Raw genomic sequence first — 20,211 nt, 5'->3', positions numbered from 1 at the left:
GCTGTTTATGTGCCAGCCATTCATGGGCTGGCATAGGTACCTATTGTATAAATAATTTTATTCAGATAGTCTATGGACAAGCTTTTGGCAAGAATGTCCATAAAAACATTCAGTGATGCTAAGGCTGTCTGTAGCTGTTAACCAAGGGTGTCTGATGCTAGTGGAAGCTGTCACAGTGCAGACAGCTGTGTCTGTCAGCTCTTTGAGAACAAGAAGGCAGCTGAGCTACAGCTGCTCTTTTACAGGGGCCAGCCAAAGATCTGAGTTGTTCTCCCTCATACAAGACCATTGCAAAAGGCCCCAACTCCTGCATCTCTCTAAGAGCTGCACATTTATGCCACCTTTACATTTAGTAGCCCATTTATCCTCATCTCTTTGCAGACTTAAGATGGTTTATGTTATCTCAATGGAATCTCAATTAATTTGTTAATTATTTAGGGATTAAGGCCTTAATATACCCTGATAATTTAAAAAGTTTGGTTGATTAGGATTTTTGTGGAAAATCTTTATCTGGATGTTCATTCTGAAATTAATGTTTGATGATTCAGGTGTTTTCATATTAGGTATTAACAGCATTAAACACTTGACATTCCAGTAGTAAGAAGTTAATGTAATGGTGCCACTGGAGGAACAAACCATGCTCATGGGTACAGCAGGAAATATCTATCCGTCCTTCCTGGTAGTAACAAGCACAGCAGTGAATTAGAGAGAAAGATTAAGCAAACTAGATTGGATCTTGTGTAGTCCATCAGAAACTGCCAAGGATAGGAGTCAGACCCACACCTGGAAAACACTTTTTCTGTTCTACCACTGCAGCTCTTGTTTTGAAGTTATAACCTCCTTAAAGGGGCTGGATTTGTTTTATGCTTGCATAGAGTTAGGTCCTGCATATATTGCAAAGGCAAATGGAACCCAGGCATCTTTCAGTGGATCTCAGATTCCATGTGTGTGCAAGGAAGTCCATTGCCCTCCCACCACATCATGTGGAGGGAAAGATACTTTTTCTAGCCTTTTTCCTTTCTAGGCATCTCAAGGAATGTTCCAAGTCTCTTCAAATTTTGCACCTTTGAGAGCAGAGATTTTTCTGTAGGAAACAATGTGCAAGGATTTAGCCACATTGTCTTTGCTGTCCTGTGAAGTGTGTATTAGTATTGGAATGGTTCCAGAGCTTTTCCAAAGGCATTGGTAACTTGCCTAGAGCATCAGCAAGGATCTTGATTTTCACATTTTGAAGGGAAGCAATAAGACCTTTGCCAAAGGAAAATACCTGCTTTATTCTCACTTTTGGATTATCAAAGAGGGGTTTATTGTCAGGCTCCCGTAATTCAGCTGTATGTCTAGATAAATAGCCATCTAACTTGACAATTCTATTAAGATTGCTCCCTGGCCATTCTTTTGCTTCATCACTCAACTGTATTCCACACATGGAATTACCGAGGTCAGGAAAAGAGAAGCTAGATGGCACTATGGTCCAAAGGGATCGTGTGCTGCTGGTGAGCAGGGTGAAGCTTTGTGAGTTATATGGTCTAAAAAGCCTCTAGAATTCAATAAATATCAGCAAAAACAGGATCAGAATTTCTGGAGTGGAATTAAGGAGAGAAGAATTACTTACCTTTTGTGTTTTCTAGCACAAACAGACCTAAGCATATAAACATGAAAAAGAAAGCAGATGTAAAATGGTTTTAAGATTGCTTACACAGATAAAAGCTTTGAGAAGTATTTTTTTCATCATTGCCTTAACATAACTTAAACATATTTGTGATTTTTAAACATATGCTCAAATATTTCTGTTTATATACATTATTATTTATGGAAGTAGATAAGCTGTGTACCACATGTGTGCAATCACAGAAAATCAACACACTCATCTGATTTGATCCAGCAGCCTAGAGGGGAAAAATAATCTACCCTGATGCACTCATTAAACCTTCCTTTAATGACTTTAAGGGTAGAGGTAAAGGGGCTTACAATACCAAGTATACCAAGTATACATTTCATTCAAGCAAATATCTGGGCTAGTTATTGTAAGACACTTGTTGTCTTTATATACATATATTTTCACTGTGATTTGTCAGTTTCTATAATCTCTACTTTTTACTATTTTTTAGTTAACAAATATATGTAATTGATCAAATTGAAACAAAAGTCAGATAAGAATATATTCATACAGTTTGTATTAAAATTGCAAGGCAAACGAAAACCTTTTCCTAACCAGTAATTACTATTTAAGAGCACAAGTAGGCAGTTTAAGCTTAAGACCTCCTTAGAAAAATGTCAAAGTTTTTAAAACACAAAATAAATAAACAAAAACATCTGGAAGCTCTGGAAGTCTGTGCAAGTAGACAGTTTAAGCTTAAGAATTGCTTAGGAGAATGTCAAAGTTGTTAAAGCACAAAATAAATAAACAAAACATCTGTGAGCTTTGGAAGTCTGGGGAGGTCTTAATTTATAATTACTTTGAAGTCTCAGCATTTGAAAGTAAATAGAACTCTATCAGAGAAACAACTTTCCATCTGTAGTAAAGCCAGCCTCTAGGCTTTTTCATTTATATCTTTTGCTTATGCAGTGAAGGGGTCTGCACTGCAGCATGCCATGTTTGAAACAAGATCTTTTGATAAAGAAATAGTCCTTTTTTTTACAGGAGTTCAATAGTTGAGGTGAGGTAGTGCTGTACAAATTACACAAATGTGCATCTGTCACAAAAGAGATGCAAAAAATAACTTATTTAGTAGGATTTTATCATGGCAGAAGGCATATTGTTCCTTCAGAGTTCAGTGTATCATTAATGTGACAGGAAGAGGTATGGATGAGCATGAAAATAATTTGGAAATTATAGGAAAGCTTCAAGGTTAGCAGTCACTAGGAAAAAACTTGCAGAACTTCTGCAAGCAAAATCCAGCAAAAAAAAGGATGAGCAAGGCGACTTAAAAAACTTAATATAATTACAGAATTTTAATGCTCACGAATTTGCAAGACAGCATAGGAAGGTCAGCAAAGCAAATTCATAGAACTGTAAGCCTGCATGGACAGTGTTAAGGAACAAGCAGGTAAACAAATAGGGCAAAGAAGTTGGAACAAAGAGGAGAAAATGGGACTGGAAGGAATTGGAGAGCAAGACACCTCCTTGGAAATGAAAATGAGATAATGGACATAGTCAACACTGTCAAGAAAACAGGAAGTTTATTGAAGAAGCTTCAGGAGAAGCTAGAAGTGAAGGAGTCATCTGTGGACAGAGGGCACAGTGGAGGAAGTTCAGAAGTTTGTATAAAATGTACAGAGAGGTAGGTGTATATTAATTTGGGAAGTGGGATTGCAAATTTGAAGAACCTAGTAGAAGGCTATTAGAACAACCAGTAGTAATGAAACAAATATCCTTTAGGTTAGCAAATAACAAAAAAATCAATTACTTTTAACATAGCAATCTGTTTAAAAATAAGAAAAAAAAATTAATTTCACAGCAGTCTTTTTTTTTTTACATCTTCCTCCCATTTCAAGATACACTGAATTTGCCAGCTCCTGCTTTATTGTGTATTTGGTGATTCCAAAGTCCTTTTTAACTCCTGTACTTAGTATCAGTATACTAGAAGGACGTATGTGAAGTTTAAATGGGAAAAATTATGCTTTCCAAGAGATAGAAAACATAAAGGGCCCCCATCAACAAAATGGTGACGAGCTGGGATTTAGGAATAAAATTCAGAGTAAATTATAATCAAGTGTTTCCCTTCTATCAGCAACATACGAAAAATTCTCATTTCTGTTTACACCTTTTAGAGACAACACCTACTTGCTGCTCTGCCCATTTGCATTGAATAGAGAGATGCTGTAGATTACCCAGGAAGGGGGGAACCATCCAGTGAGTGCTACCATACCTCCAACTTATATCATGAGCCTTGTTCTTAGTTAACCATAGATTTCTGATGCTTCATTAAAAACTGCCTTAATTTGTAATGTCTTTAGGAATCACACATTTTTTTTCCTTAGTAGGGACTGTACCATGCAGTTTACCACTTGGTTCTGGAGAACTGACTGCAGGTTTTGGTTTTCAAAAAACCTAAGAAATACAGGCGGGCTGATATAATACTTGTAGAGCTGGGAGTTTTGCTTTGTGCTGCTTCAGCAACAAGGAGCAGGACTGTCTGACCTGGCAATGTTTCTGTGCTTTTCTTTTTTTCCTTTTTGTCATTCAAGTGCTTCCCCCCTAGAATTCAAGGAAGCTCATATTTTGTTTTTTCTGATGATGTGTCAAATCCTTTTAAAGTAGTGTGGATGTTGGCTGAACCTTCTGCATGTTCAGTCTATAGTGGCTAAAATGAATGGAAGCAAAGGATTTCTCTAATGTCTATTATAAGTCAAGGGTCATGTTGTATATGGAGCAAAATACATCTATAGTGGCAGGAAGCAGAGTTTTCCCTATGTTTTAAATAAACAATAGCAGGTCCAAATTCTAGTTATTGGTGATAGGAAGATCTTTTTGTTCTGTGAGATTTCTGTTTCCTGTGACACTCTATAAGGTACATCTCCTTCATGTTTGCTGGCATTATTTGTGTTTTCTAAATGTGTGATACAGCACATTCTTAAAAATAACTGTCAACTTTGTATTTGTTTTCAAGAAAGTGCTGATACTAAATAAACTACTCATTTTGGATTGCAGCAACAGCCATTAAATAGGCCCAGTCAGCAAAAAATCCAGCATGGCTGTTTTTGGCTTTAGTGTCATAGGTTAACTGAAGATAGCATGAGTTGATAAATTTAATGTGCTTTGAATCTGTGAATGTGTTTAAAAAGATATTCTAAACATTAATATTTTAAGATGCTTATCACACATTGAAACTGCTTATTTTACTTCACTATCCTTGTATTAATTTATTCACAAGATGGTTCATCAAAGCAGTGTATTTTAAGGGTCATGTGTTTATAAAATATTAAAAGTACCAGGATAGTTAAATTATGGCTAGTGACTGTTCACAGGAAGTCCAAGCAGGGTGTATGAAATAGGCCTAGAGCCTTGTGAGTCTTGCAGCAGAAGATAGACAGTACATTAAAGCATTAGCATTTCTTGAGGTTGTTAATTGCTCTGAATAAATCAACAATTATTTATTACAATTAAGATAATTTCTTGTAAACGCCAGGAGTGCATTAGAAATATACAGCATTCTAATGGGATGTTGAATAGGCTTTTCATTGTCATGGCATTTTACAGTGTACTGATTTGAAGAACAGATCAGAATTTCAGATGATTATTATTATGAATACATTGAATTATGACTGCAATAGTCACTTGAAAATCACTCTTCTGCCATAAAAATTAGTTTCTGGTAAATTAATTTAGCATCCTTGGAAGGTGCCAAATCAGTTATGTTTATTTCAAACATCTGTAAGTATATGCTGCTGTACTGCATTGCAAAGTACATGTAAAATTCCCAGTGTTGGCTCAGTGTTTCAGAGACACCCGAAATTGGTTGCCCTAATTCAGGTACCCGGTGTCTCCCCAGCTGCCTGCTGAGCAAGGCAGGTGGAGCACAGAGTAAGAGCTGAGGCTGAAAGACCATTTTTCTGCTTGCCTCAGTTCGGGATTCAGACCCAAACCTGCCAACTGCATTTGCAGTTAAGGGACAGATTGTGGAAAGACACACACCCTCCTTTTCATCTCCTGTTGCAACTGTTAATATTGCTGTAATAGTTTATGTGGAGTGACCCCCATCTGCCTGCCCAAGGACTGAATGCAGCTTTCCCAAAGTTCCTCACCCATAAACCGCCTTCCTTCCGGGACCCACGGTGTGGGGAAAGGACAGAGATTCCATCTTGCCCCTCACTCTTTTTTTTTTTAATTTTCTCTCTGTTTTCTCTCTGAGTGTAAGGTTTGACTGGTACTGAAGTTCTAAGCTGCAATATTTTTATTATCAGCAGGAATGTCTAAAAGCAACTTGCTCCAGCACAGGTGAGGATTAAAGAAAAAGATGAGAATGTTCATAACCAGGGTGACAAGCCAGAGGAAAGAGCCTCACTTGCCTGTGCCTGGTCTGGCTGCAGCATTTGCTTGAAGCAGGAGTTAATTTGACCATGTACATTCCTTTTCTTTTTCCTTCTAGTCTAGTCATGTGAAATACAAGAGTTATTCCAACATAAGTTAAAGAAGGGACTAATATCTAACATATTAAGTTTTTGCTGAGAAAGAATAGTTACAAGCAGGAAATTCTGGAACCATAAGGGCCCCTACAAATCCTCACAAAATTTCCAGAATGCAAGATCTTTTCCATATTAATAAACATTGAACTACATCCATAACTATGATACCAGTTTTATATAAAATATTTTGAATTAATAATGGTTGTGAAGGGGGATTTCCATTTCCTCTTTTACAAGGGTATTTCCACATATTTCAAACGCTCATTAAACAGTGTCTGCTTTAGTACATACATACAAAATTTGTTCAGAACAATTAAGATGTGATTGCTGTAGTAAAAGTTTGTTAGAGATTTTTTAACAAAACCTATGGGTCTCTGGGTTTGCTCCTGACTGATATGCCAACTACAGTGATGTTTTCTTGCATATTTATACCTTCATTTACAATTCTTATTTAATGACAGTAAGGATTCTTTTTGCAAAACACTTAAACATGTATGAGGCTTCTATGATGTAGTTAACTGGAATGAATACCCTCTACTGCTGTTATGTATATATTTCAGTATTTTGCACAACTAATGATCAGAAATACATACCTGTGAAGTAACATCTAATTTTTTTTTCAGTTTTGAAATTGTGTGGTGTTCTGAGAGCCTGCACTGTACTTTGTATCAAGAGTACTTTTTTAATCCTATCTTGTTTTGTTTCATTTCATAAATACTATGTTTTATGCAATCATTTTCTTTTTCCTTTATTCTCCTGGAGTAGGTTTCAGTTTCGATATATCAGAAAATTTTTTCTGAATACTAAGTAGGTGGGGGCATTCCAACAGATAACAGAAAGAAAGAATAGTAGGAAATCTTAATTAATTGTACTGATTTTGTACAAATGAAGTAACTGAGTGACAGAGCAGGAACTAGGTGGGAAAAGAACAATAGTGTGAGAGCGCACAATACTAAGTATTTGGAAGAAAGGAGTTTGAGAATTTAGCTAGTACTGGAAGTTACAGGACATGCAACGAGGTTAAATACCTACAAATATGCCTGCTATAAAATATCTTACAGTTATACTAGTTTTAATTATCAGGGCAACTGCAGACTACATTCAGTAGTGCCTGGAAGCATTAATGGCTTCTGAAAATGTCCTCACCTGAGTGATTTTGCTAACTTTTTCCTGGTGCTGGCAAGGAAATGTTTGCAAAGGCATAAGAGAGTTGTTCAGCATACTGAATGAGAGATTGGCTGTAATTCAAAGTGTAAGAAACTGACTTTTGGAAAGGCATATTGTAATGGAAATGAGAACATTTAGCATGTGATTTTGAGGGGACTGGAAAAAGTCCCAAGAGCAAGTATGGTGATAGGAAAGGCAAGACCTGTCAGTGTAGAAGAAAGTCTTTAAAGAAAACAAAAGCAATTCTGAGGTTACCCTCTGATTAACTGGGAAGACAAAATAAATATGCAAAGGAAAAGTGGGTGTGCTGAAACTAGTGTATAAAGATGCAGGTGATTTCATAAGGAAGAAGGTAGTCAAACTGAACTACTGAAAATAAGATGAAAAACTAATGACCAGAAAGAAGAATTTCAAAATAAGTCCTAATTTACTGGTAGCTGAAAAGAAGTTGAAAGAGGAGAGTGCAGGGACTTAAGAGATGATACTGCAAGAAAGGTTTGGAAGTTTTATATATCTGCTGTGAATTTAAATGCTAGCACTTGTAATTGTTCTACCACGGGAGAATAGTCAGTGTTTTATATTTTATGTACTTGTAAAGACAGAATGTCAGAACAAATTACCTTATTCAGCACATTGTCTTAATCATTCTAGGTTATTGTTGTTTGCATGGACAAAAGTGCCCAACAGTTACAGAGAACCAGAGGATGCTGGGCCCATGATAACCAAGAAGGAAGTATAGACATGAGATAGTGAAGGAGGAAATATTTTAATTTCATTTGAATCTGAGAACAGTTTTGTCTCTCTGGAGATCTAGATGCTTGTAAAAGCATTGTGTAGATACTTTTCAAACAGTAGCATGTAAATTGTTTCAGTGCTTTTCACAGCTGTGCTTCACCAGTTTTGACCTCACCAAAGTAGCTTGGGGCATTTGCCATTGCAGTACTGCAAAACTTCTTGGCAGAGAGGAAGAGGGTGCATTTCTCTTTGTAGCTGTCCTCTCATAAGGTACAGGGTTTTTACATGTTTTTGCTCATTAGATATTTATACTGTGACTTCCTATTCTCCACTGCATCAGTAGAGATTACTGCCATATTTGGAAGGCATTTGCTTAACATCAGACTGGCCAAAAGGAAATTATTGTACATAAAATCATGTATATTGTAAACATGGTAAAAGGTAGGCTCTTATTTTTGTCATTGTATAACATAGTCTATTGTTCATGGGACATCTAGCTGGTAAGGACTGGTACCAAAACTAGGTGCAGCAGAAGAGTCTAATGTGAGCAAAGTTTTGCCCCATAGCATAGGTTCATCTGAGTTTGAACATGGAGATAATAGTAATCACAGAATCATTAAGGTTGGAAAATATCTCCAAGAAGAAATCTAACCTTTGACTATTCTGAAGCTTTTGAAACCTCCAGAGCACATACTTTTGTGTATTTATTGTAGTCTTTCTATGGTGAAAAATATAAAGATGCCAGATTTCAGTACTTTTTCCGTTGTAACTCCATACTACAAGTGTTACATCACACAAAATCCCCCACAGTTGGGGGATCACTGTTGAATATAAATTTTGCACAAGGTTCTTCTCTCCATGGTCCAATTGTTGTTCTTTGCTTGATGAGCTCTCTGGATGGATTTTCAATGGTTAATTTTAAGATTTTCTTTTAGGAGCCCAGAGGAACCTGTGCTGTGAAGGGGCTCACAGCAGGCACTGCTGGCTGCTTGGGTTCAGGCACCTGAGTTCTTCACAGGTGCTGGGCTGTTAGCTGTGAGTTCCTCCTCATCCAAGCTTCATTAATCTCAGCTTTATTGTTTTATAAGATGGCCTGTAACAGAACAGTTCTTTATCAGGCCCATTTCTGAAAAATGAGTGCTTTCTTTGTGTAACCAAAGGGCTCCACAGCTGTGCTGTTCCAGTCGCAGTCTCTGCTCAAGAGTGTCATTTCCTTTGAGCTGGCTGGAATTTAGGTTCACTTAGTATAGCAAAACATGGGAGCTGCTGTCAAGGGAAATTGCTGTGAGAATCTTGGTCTTGCTTGGTGTTCTTTCCTTGTAGAAGTGGTTTTGGATGTAGGAAATAGGACAAAATGGGTGTTACTTCTCATGTAAAAAGAGTTTAGAAGCTGGGTATGGCCTAAGGCCATTTTTTCTGTAGCTCTGTTATGTCTTCTTTTTTTAGTCTGTAATCTCAAAGCATTTCCTCACAATCATGAAGCTATTATAGCAATTCCTATTAGTAACAGGATTTAAAAACCTTCTCCTCCCTTGCAGCTTATTCAGAGGATAATAGATGTACTGATTTCAATACATGTGTTTATATTGTACCTAGGCCAACATACTCAGCATAGATCATCAAAACATGAAAGACAACTGCCACTGATTAATTTATTGCTGTTTTCTACCCACTTCTTTGGAGCACCTCAACTCTATTAACTTCGATTGCCTAAGTTAAACACCTGAATTTTCAGAGTAATGAACATTCCTTACTACTTTAATTAGGAAATGACAGTGTTCAGTAACTTTAAATGAGACAAAATGCAGGTGCAAAGAGTCTGCTTTACAGTCCAATGCCTCACGTTTTACCACAATCAATATATCTCTTTTCCTATAGAAACAGAAGATTTCCTGGGGGAAAAAATGTATGTGGGAACATACAAACTTGAGTTATCTTCTTTCCCATTTTATAGCTTGTAGATTTACATCCTTAATAGCAATTTAAAATAAAATATCTAATTGCAAAAATTTCTTCATAGCATGTCATACTGACAGAGACCATGGGAGTGCAGCTCCAGCAGACCAGCTGTGCTGTTGAGCTGCAATGTATGTGCATTTAGGACTATCCTGGTGCAGGCAAGACCTGAGACAGATTTATTTGTTCTGAAAGTTGATCAGGGGTGTGTATGGTATATACACCATACTTGGCTAATAATTCCATTTGGAAATAACTGAAGCTTTTGGTAAAAAAAAAAATGTAAAAGTAAAAAAATCAGTGTTTTGAGTGTTTTAAGAAACATCTTAAAATAAGGAATGTCAACTATATGTTTTTGGATGCAGGATATTAAAAATTCTTTTGTAAGGGTAGTATTTATACCATGAGATGTACTGAGGACTTTGCTATGACCAGTCTGAAATTTGCTAAAATACTGGTTATAAAGTTTTAAACTCCAATATGGTTGAATGAGCAAGAACTGTAAAACACATTTAATGCTGTATTTGTAAAATATGGATGTATACAGGCATTAATATGTGTAGTAAATGATCATGATTCAAAGCTTAACAGATTGAAAAAAAATTAAAAATATCAAAAGGGATGTCAAATATTTTCAGATTTTATCTAGGACATGATTCTGTAGTGATTTTTTTTTTTTAATTTTTTTTTAGGAACCATGGAGGTTTCATGAAAGTCTGAAAATCAGATCAGAGTAATGCAGGAGTGCAGGTCTAAGTGGATTTCATGCTGTTGTAGCCTGGACTTTGAAAAATATTGCTTGTGATGTCAGGGAAAAAATAACATACTAAGCAAATGAAGACATTCTAGAGAAATTCTCATTTTACATCTTTATTCAGAGAATTCATATTTTACAAGAAAAAAAAATCTGAAGTAATTTGAAAGTCTTCTAAGATCTTTGGCATAACCTGGAAGGGCAGTACTTCCTAAACATCTATTCTCCAGGTTTCTTAGAAACCTGATTCAGTCTCTTTTTAACCAAGAGAAAATGAACTAGAACAGAGATATGCCTTGGAAGGGACCCTGAGATGGATTTTGTTTAATCAAATGATGTCAATACAGATTTGACTATGTAATTTTTTTTTGTTTCTACATATAGCTATTGATGTGGGAGTTTCTAAGAAAGTGTTTTGATCAATAGTCATCTTCTCTAGAACAAGTTTGGAAGTACAAAGCACTTCCATTTTATTAACAGTATTTGATCCGTGACTAATTGCTTTTATCCTGTGAAGCTGTGTTTCTGTAAATGTATCTTTATGGTTTTAATGAATGTTTTTAAAGTCTATATCTAACCCTATAGCTATATGAACAAATTCTTCAAGAACTAAAAGATGAGTTTAGTTCAGTGGTTCAATTCCCTTTCTTTGTATGTACTTTTAGGGCTTTTAACTATTCCTGTAGAATCTCAGAAACATGAGGTATCCCACAGTGAAAATGAGAAGACAGGTCCTTATCTCAAGAAAGTTGACGCCAGGTTCTAGTTTGGCATGTAACAGAGGTCAGTTTGGACAGACTTCACAGCTGGATGAAAGCTTAAATTCAGTGACAGATTTACAAGCAGGATGTAGGGGCTGTAATGAGATGAGTTGTATTAAAGCAAATCTTTTAGCATTTAGCATCAGTAGCTAGGTTTTAAAAAACAGGAAACCATTTCAGGGTGGAGACTGCAGAAGCACCTAATGTTCTTTAACATAATTGTGTGAATGCCTGTGTTTCTGTAACCATAGGTTTCTGTAAAGGAGTTAGAGTTTATTATTTCAGATGGAAGGTCCTCCCTCCCTTTGCTCCCTAAAAGGCTGCATGTAAAAAAATTTGGAGGGGAACTTCCACTGACCTATTGCATTGTATTGTCTTTTCCTAGCAAAGGCTGCTTTTCTCGGCAGTCATTCATAATTTTGAAGTCCTTCCAAAAGAAGACAAGGCTCTTTGAATTGGTCCAAAAGAATCAAAATTCAATGGCTACTGCTAATCCTTGCCAATAATTTTATTAAATTATTGCAAATTATGAACTTTCAGTACCTGTTTGGTGGCACAATTTATAGGGCCCTCATTAAGATAGACTCATGCACGTTGTATGGCCAAATCATTCTGGTCACACATTTCTCCACAGAGAAGCAAATAAGAAATTTTAGTGCCTCTCAACTGCCTTGATTTTTCCCCAAAATTAATATGATCTCTATTATTATTATTATCTCTGATGCTTTACTACATGACAATGCTGATAGACATTTATAAAAATATGACTAGAATATAAACTAAAAGACCCCAACTATAATAATATTATAAGAAATGGAATGTTTTACACAAGGAGAAAAGTCAGCCAGGATATTGAAAGCAGTTTGGTACCTGGATCAGGGAGATTAATTCTGTGTTCTGTTGGAGAACCTGCATGACAGTTGCGTCAAAATCAAAAGAAGAGATGGGTGAATATTTCTTGGTTTTCAATTAAAAATATTTTTCAATCATTTTTTGAAGAGAACTGAAATTGGGAATGACTTCCTTAATTGCTTGTATATGGATTTTATGTGCATGTAGGGAATAAAGTACTTTTGAAGATTAATGTAATTCAGTATATAGATACATTTGTTCAACATTTGAGTTGCCTAGAAGTATTCCAATAGAACTTGGAATAGGAAGCATTTTCTCTCCTTTTGGTACTACAGATAAGTTTTAAACTTTCCTTTGTAGTTCATTCACAGTGTTTCCATTTCCTTTGAGCTTATTAGGCAAGTCAAATGACAGTTTCCATCAGAAAGAGTAGTCTTTGGCCTCTATTTGTATGCATGCAAACAACTTGGTGATATTTGCATTCATCTGCAAATTGAGAAAAACATTTTTAAATTAATTGAGAGTTAAATATATCTGAGATTATTTAAGATATAAATTCCCTGTTGTGTGGAGAATAGGACTAATAAATTCATTGTTAAAATGATGGTTAATCCTGACAAAATAGATGCAGATACAGCATTTTTGTGGCATCAGAAAACAAATATGTGTTTATGTACCTTTAATAAAGGTAGCGTACAGAAAACATTTTCAATAGTAATCTGCAGTATATACATAAATCACTAAATAAACCTTAATTTTTTTTTTTAATGTCTTTTTATCTGCCTTTCTATAACTTATTTCAATTAAAGGTCAAATGTAAAGGTCACAGACTAAATACAAGCAGTTCAAGTGCTATAAGTATCACAGCATAGATGAAATGAGGAAGATTTTTTTTTTAATTTTAAGATTATCATGAACTGTGATTTAATAAGTAAGAATTCCTCTCATTTCCAGTTAATGTTTTGTATTTCCTTGATTTAAGTATGTTGTGATTCCTGAAGCTGATACAGTCTGATTATACAATAATTTGTAGCTGGGAAACTTTTGTGAAGTTTCTTTCTGTTTTCAGAGATAATATGTTCAAATTAGACAAATTTATATGCACCAGTGTTTACCAGTGTTTGTATGCATTATTCATTCTGAATGGGTTTTGACTTCTAAAACAATTTTGTGGTTTTTCACTGTTGAAGGAATAATTGCAGAAAAGTGAGACAAGCTAAAGAAGGAAGTCATACCTCAAATCAGGAGACATAATCTCAGCAAATAAGGACATTATTTAAAGAACTGAACAGCGAACTTTGCCAGTTATGAGCAGTCTTCATCTTCTGCTGAAGCCACTGCTGTTGACTATTGCTGTAAGTTAAACACTGGAACTACAGTAAAGGCAGTTGTGGTAAATGATCTGTTCCTCAGGCAGATTTTGCCAGAGCACACTCTAGTCTTGCATTTCTGTTCTGAGAATGATGGGTGTCTGTCCAGGTGGCCAGCTTTGGCAGGATAATAAATTGATGTTCTTTCTTTTCTGTCCCAGAGGAAGTGTGGAGGAGGGAAAATATCTTCCTTCCAGAGGATATTTGCCTTTGCCATAGTGATAGAAAAAGCTGATTAATAAATCAGCCAGAAAACAAAACAAAACAAAACAAAACAAAAAAACAGAAGGGTCAGAAAACTTATGGCAAAGGAAAAAACAGTGAGAATACTGTATATGTCAGGACTCTGGTTGCCATTTCATAAACAACCTTCTTCCTATTTTTGTGTAATTTACTTTAACATCCTGTTTCTTTCTTTATCCCATGTGTGACTTTGGGACTTTGAAAAGGACTGAAGCCTTAGAAAAGATTTGTTTATTGTGTATTGGGAGAAGGCGGAGTCTTCTCTGCTAAAATTGAGAAATGCTTAAAGAGAGATAATAGATGCTATTATAATGAAAAATGCTAACTTCCTTCCAAGAGAATGGAAAGAAACACTACAGAAAGAAAAGTGATTTTGATTATATGTATTAGAGATTTTCTATTTAATATATTACATTTGGAACAACTTTGCATTTTGAGATCAATTTTTACATGATTTTCAAGCTGTTTTACAAAGCCAACTTCCACTCTTCAAGTAAAGATATGTATTCTTGTGATAAAATTTGCAAAATTTTGTTCTGTGGCAAAGACAACCTTCTGAACTACATCCATGCTTTGCCCTTGAGGCCTGGGCTGAGCAGCCCAGCATAGCAGGAGCTCTATAAATTATCATGTTCCTCATGACTTCAGTTACAGCAATCTGTGCTTGCAGTGAAGCAAGCAAAGCAGCTTCCTAGCCTTTCAGTCATTCCAGTTTGCAGTGTTAGTAAATGTGGTGTTTTCAGGGTTAAAAATCATTTAGTAAGTCATTACACAGCTGAAGAGGACAATAATAGTGTTATCTTGAAGATTCTCTGTTTGCGTCCCTTGGCTTTAGACTAGGCCAAGAAAGCAAACCTAAGTAAGAAGGTGATATGATTAATTTGGGGAAATCTTATGGTTTACAAGTGGGCGCCAACAAGCAGCTCTCTGACACCTGTAGTGCAAAATCAGCTGATGGTGACACAGCCAAACTGTGGTACCAGGACTGAGATGGCCTGGGAGCAGTGCCCTGGCAGGCAGCAACAGCCGTGGGACAGTTCCAAACTTTGACACAGGCTCTGTGCAATGATGGGATGCTAAGAGCTCAGTTGATAAAGTTCAGTGGCGTTCTAGATTCAGAAATGACAGAGATTGTTTTGAAGTTGCAGGAGGAAAAGGTTTTGCAGTAGTATAGTGCAAGAGGAGAGTAAAGCAGCAGAGCTGGTTTTAGAGAGGCAGAACAGAGCAGGTGATTCCTAGTTCTAATTGAAATAGTGTTAGTTAATACTATTAATTTCTATTTTTCTATGCTGTTTAGGATAAGTTTTAAAAGGCTGCAAGCTTTAGAAATGCATCTGTAAAATTGTATTTCCAAATCTCTTGGATATTTCTCAAATTTCATTTGCTCATAGGATTTTTCTTGTATTGAATTATGCTCCCAAATACACAGGCCCAGTGCAGAGACCATTTCTCTCTGAGTCCATGTGTAAGCAATTGTATCACTTGTGTTTCCACCATTCTCAAGATTTTATCATTTAATCTGCTTTTAACCTGTGTCAGGGATGGGATCCTGGCTTGAAAAATTCTGACTCATCTACTGTAGGTGTATTCTGTCCATTTCCATCTCTTTGTAACAACTACACTCATGAGCACATCCAAACAGGATTTCAGTCCCAAAAGACTGGAAATGGGGAAATAGGAGTGAGATGTCAGGTACTAGCCAGCTTCTGGACTACTTTCCATTATTCTTACCAAGGTTTAGAGGAATATTGAATTAACTGGAAAAACATTCTTTGTCCTGCAAAAGCACACCATTCTGTCAAATGCTTTGGTGTACAGTTGTGTTTCTTTTAATACACACTGGAAAAGATAATAAGCAAATAGTTCTAAATATAAGGGAGAAACAGCAGCAGCACTTAATTATGAAAAAGTTTCCTTTTGGCAAAAGTAGTTAAAAAGTATAACCTCCAATGCAAAACATGTAATGTGTTTTGTAATATGTGGAAATAATACGAGAATAGGAATATTCTCTGTAATATTTTTTATCTTAACTCTATGTGCTAGCACCACTTGTCCTTTCATTTGAGCTACTTCATAAGAAAAAAAATTTCGTGAAATATTTGAGATACTAAAGGAAGACTATTTAATATTGTTTTCAGAATTTTCCTTAATACCTACTTCCCATATATCATTTTTTTCTGTTTTTTGTTCTTTTATCTATTTGCATTAATTACTGTGTTTTGTGGAGCAATTGTAAATGATTCCTGTTTTTTTAAGAAAGATTTTAAGTTTTAACATAGAAAGAACTCATGATAAAATAAATTGTTTTAACATTCTTTCAAATAGCCTCTTAATATGTGGACCCTGAATATTCTACAAATGCATTTGTGACAGAGTCTGACATTCATGCATACCTTGACTAGTAAGTTTCTCAGAGAAGAACTTGTGGAATTTATGTCTCTGTAAAGCACTGTTACATTGGCAGATTTCATTTCTCTTTAACAGCAAGATTTTAAAGCTTCCTGGGTAGTTCCTGCATATTCATATGGGAAGCATCAAGCTGCTCTCACTGTTCCTGAACACTTCTGTGTGTTGTAAACCCAGACGTGACAATCCAGGCTACACTCGCTTTCCCTGCAGGCCCCTGACATTCCATGAGCTCCAGAGAGCCCTCTGAATAATGTAGAGGTCTTGCTTTTGAGACACAGCCAGCTATTACAGCCAAGGTGAAACTGAAGTTCCAATCACATATCAAGTTAGGCTTGCCCTGTGTTTAATCCTTACTTACTTTAAGGAGTTACTATGAAATTGTTGTAACTGATGTCACTCCATAATCATGAGATTACCAAGAAGTCACAGACAACTTCTCTCTTGGTTTTATGCCCTATTTCTGCTAATTAGATCCTGACAGGATTTCCAGTTATTCACAATGGTTTGCTTTACAGCTATGTGCCAGAAAAGTGCTATTTGTGCTCAAGTCCCATAGGTAACTGTGTTTGCCAGTCAAAACACTAATGTGGTTGTCTGAGTTTCTGCTTTAATTTTCTGTCTAAAACAGCCTTGGAAGGATAAACTGAATCTTAAATGGCACATTATAGCAATCCTTATGAAAATGGCTTAGTGCCACGATATGAAATGCATTCATTGAAATATTAGATGTTTTAGGAAGAGTAAGAAAGTAAAAGATCAAGGTAAGTTTACAGGTGACTCACAAAACAAAATTAACTTCACAAGGAATGTTGTGCAGGATTGTTGTCTCCTCATTTATTCATCTTTATAACCATCTGTAGCTTTAGTCTAAATTAGTAGCATTTATCAACTGTAAAATCCTTTAAAAAGAAGCTACTTAGAAAGTAGTTGTTTCTTTTATTAAAAAGGGAATATGGTGAGCTAGTAGGAACTAGTAAAGAGTGCAGATTAATTTAGTAATTGCTTTCTTCCTGGGTATTTACAGAGTTTTGAACACATACATATACACTGCTTAATTTTCAACCTTTTGATAAATTTCTCATCATACTTACAATCATTCTGTACTGTAGACTTGACCTGAAAATTTATCCTTCTTTAAGTTAAATGTGCAAATCTTGTAGTAATCTTTAAATATAATTTTTATTTATTAATTTTCTAATTAATGAATTAGAAAAATATATTTAAAATAAATAATCCCATTAATAAATACAATATGCAGGATAAAGTGAAACAAATTTTCTTAAATTGTCTGAAATCCTAAATTGTTGATAGACTGTATTTGCTATGTCACAGCACATTTTGTGAAACCATGAGCTACAGCAGGATCCATATGCTGCCCTTAAGAGGTAGAATGAAAATCTCTTCATGCCACAAAAATTCAATAGTCATGGCACAATACACTCGAGAGTGCAAGAAAGGCAAAGTCAGCAGCTGGATCTTGGTGCCATAGCAGTGAATCAGTATAATAAAATGTAATAATAGATCACTTACAGGCTGATGGGTTTATATCAAACAATTTTAAATCAATAATAGAGAATTCCTAGAGTGTTATTTTTAGTGTGAGATGTTTGTATTACATTCATTCAAATAATCTAGGGGACTCGGTGTAAGATGATTTGCTTAAATTCTTAATGAATTCATCATCATACATCTTGGGAAGTTCCTGTGCCTGGACCCTGATGGTCTTGCAGATCCAAGTCACCATGCTGCTGAGATCCTGAGTACTGAAAGGCACTACAGAGGTAAGATTAATCTCAAGCTCATGAGCCTATGAGAACTTAACTGGATGATCCTTGATCCACAAAAGGATTCAATGCTGCTTTTGAAACATTTGTGTCTTCTTTATCTGTTGAAAACTGTGGATTGCACAGAATTGTTCCCTTTCCCATGCAGATGTCCCAGCTTCCAAGTGAAAGCCCTAGCATTTTGTGCATGGTCATCTCACTTAGTCAATGGTGATTTCATTCAGCTCAGGTTTGCCTGGACCTGAGCTGTTAAAAGAGAGCTGCCAATAGCCATTCCTCATGGTGTGGAGATAACTATAGTAAGAAATTAAGTCAAACAATGCAATATTTTCCAACCAAGAGGGTCATTAAACCATCTGTTACTTATAATTTGGTATTCACATACAGTCTTGGGAAATTTCAGGAGAAATCCTTGGCTAAGAAGTATCAGAATGTTGGAAGTCAGGTATTTCTCATACTAATTCAGTACAGACTTTTATCCTGCCTGAGAGCAATTTCAAACATGTGACACATTTCTCAAGTTGCCTCTCTTATCATGAGAGAGTAACATGGTCTGTGATAAAAGGTGACACAGCTATGAAAGTCATTCTTGCTCAGTTGTCTATATCAGACTACAGGGGCCAGGGCTTTGATGCCTAGCCAAGTAATTGTCTGGGAAGGGGAAATAAATTCCAGTAACTCTCATCTTTCTTACCCTGCTGAGAAAAATTCAGCTGCTTATGGTTTTTATCACTTAGCCACTCCTACTTTGTCATATTCCTTTTGTGAAAGTGTTAATAACCAAAGCAGTTGAGGTGATGCCTAACTGTTTGGGGGGGAGAAAAAGGAAAGAGGGAAATAGTCCAAATGACAAAACAGCATGTTTTTTATTTAGGGTAGAGCACATTCAAGAGACAAAAGCAGGGTGCCAGGCCGTTCATAGAGTTGCAGCTGGTTTCAAGCATTACTTGATTTATCAGTATGTGTACAGGAACACAAACATACATATTTTGCTACTGAAAAATGTTTCTCTTGAACACATGTCATTTTGGCTTGATGGAAGTAAAAATTAGTTCATTCCCAGTTGTTTCTATTTGGATGGTCAGTTTCTTCAGGACTTCCAGTCCACCTCCAGAGAGGGGAAGGTGACGAAATCTAGGTAAAAGAGAGATTTCATTTGTGTGTATCTTAAAAAAAACAAACAAACCAAAAAAAAAAAAAACCAAATGAGTGGTCCCTGTAATCCTTACCTATATGGAAGATTTAAAAATTATTAATCTTCAATCCTGCAAAGTTAATTCATTTAATGACTTTCTGACATCTGTGTAATATTTCTAGCCTGTCCACTCTGGGACAAAAAAGATAACATTTCTATAACACAAGGCGGCAAAAATACCCAGCCAAGCACAGTATTTCAGAATATAAACCATTGTAAGAGAATAAAAATTAATATATTCTGGAAGATAAATTGAAGGATAATCCATTAGTAGCAATGCAGTTTTCAGTAGCCTTTGTAGGAGGATCCAAGTTCAGTATTTCTTGAAGGTGGAATGGTCTGTTACAGATTTTGCTTTCATCGTTCCCCTTTTTCTTTCTTGGTCCGTAGGGACATCCATGTACCTCATCACTGAACAGCAGGAAGGATGTGGGAAACAGGGAAGTGACTGATGAACAAGTGTATTGCAGAGCTGCTGCTGGTGAGCAACAAGAAAGCTTGGTCAAAAAGTTCTCCACCACTGTCTTGATAAACTTCTTCTGACCATATGAAATACAGGCTTTAATAAAGTACACAACAAGATTTAATTGTATTAGAATTTCCTGTGGAATACTGGGGGAATTAAGTAACTTCCTCATATTCCTTCTTAAATGTTTTCATCTGACTTTACCTTGCCATATCCTGAGTTCTAGCTATCATCTGCATGTTGACCCAAGGCCCACTTTATTTTTTCACTCTGTCCATTTTGAATGAGTTTTGTCTGAGGCTTTTTGTCGTTTTCTCCAATGAGAACAAATTATTTTGATATGCCTTGGTATATTCAGATCAAAATAAAAGTGAATCTGAAATCTTAGTCTAG

At 35.9% G+C, this 20,211-nt stretch overlaps 1 protein-coding gene across 2 annotated transcripts in view; it reads left to right on the top strand.

Moving 5' to 3' along the window:
• Positions 1 to 20,211, top strand: part of VCAM1 (vascular cell adhesion molecule 1) — a 31,405-nt gene continuing 11,194 nt past the window's right edge. Inside the window, exons 1-2 of one of the 2 annotated variants that reach the window (XM_021525105.3) lie at positions 1 to 18,154; positions 19,743 to 19,833. The gene's annotated coding sequence lies outside the window, so the exon portion shown is untranslated. Of the gene's footprint in view, positions 19,834 to 20,211 lie in introns of both variants that reach the window. The other variant, XM_077785467.2, reaches the window with a different exon arrangement.

This window comes from Lonchura striata, chromosome 8, assembly GCF_050655825.1.
Source record: "Lonchura striata isolate lonStrDom1 chromosome 8, ASM5065582v1, whole genome shotgun sequence".
NCBI classification, from domain to species: Eukaryota; Metazoa; Chordata; class Aves; order Passeriformes; family Estrildidae; genus Lonchura; species Lonchura striata.
Note: the sequence above shows the minus strand (reverse complement) of the source record. Positions and strands in the feature narration are given on the sequence as shown.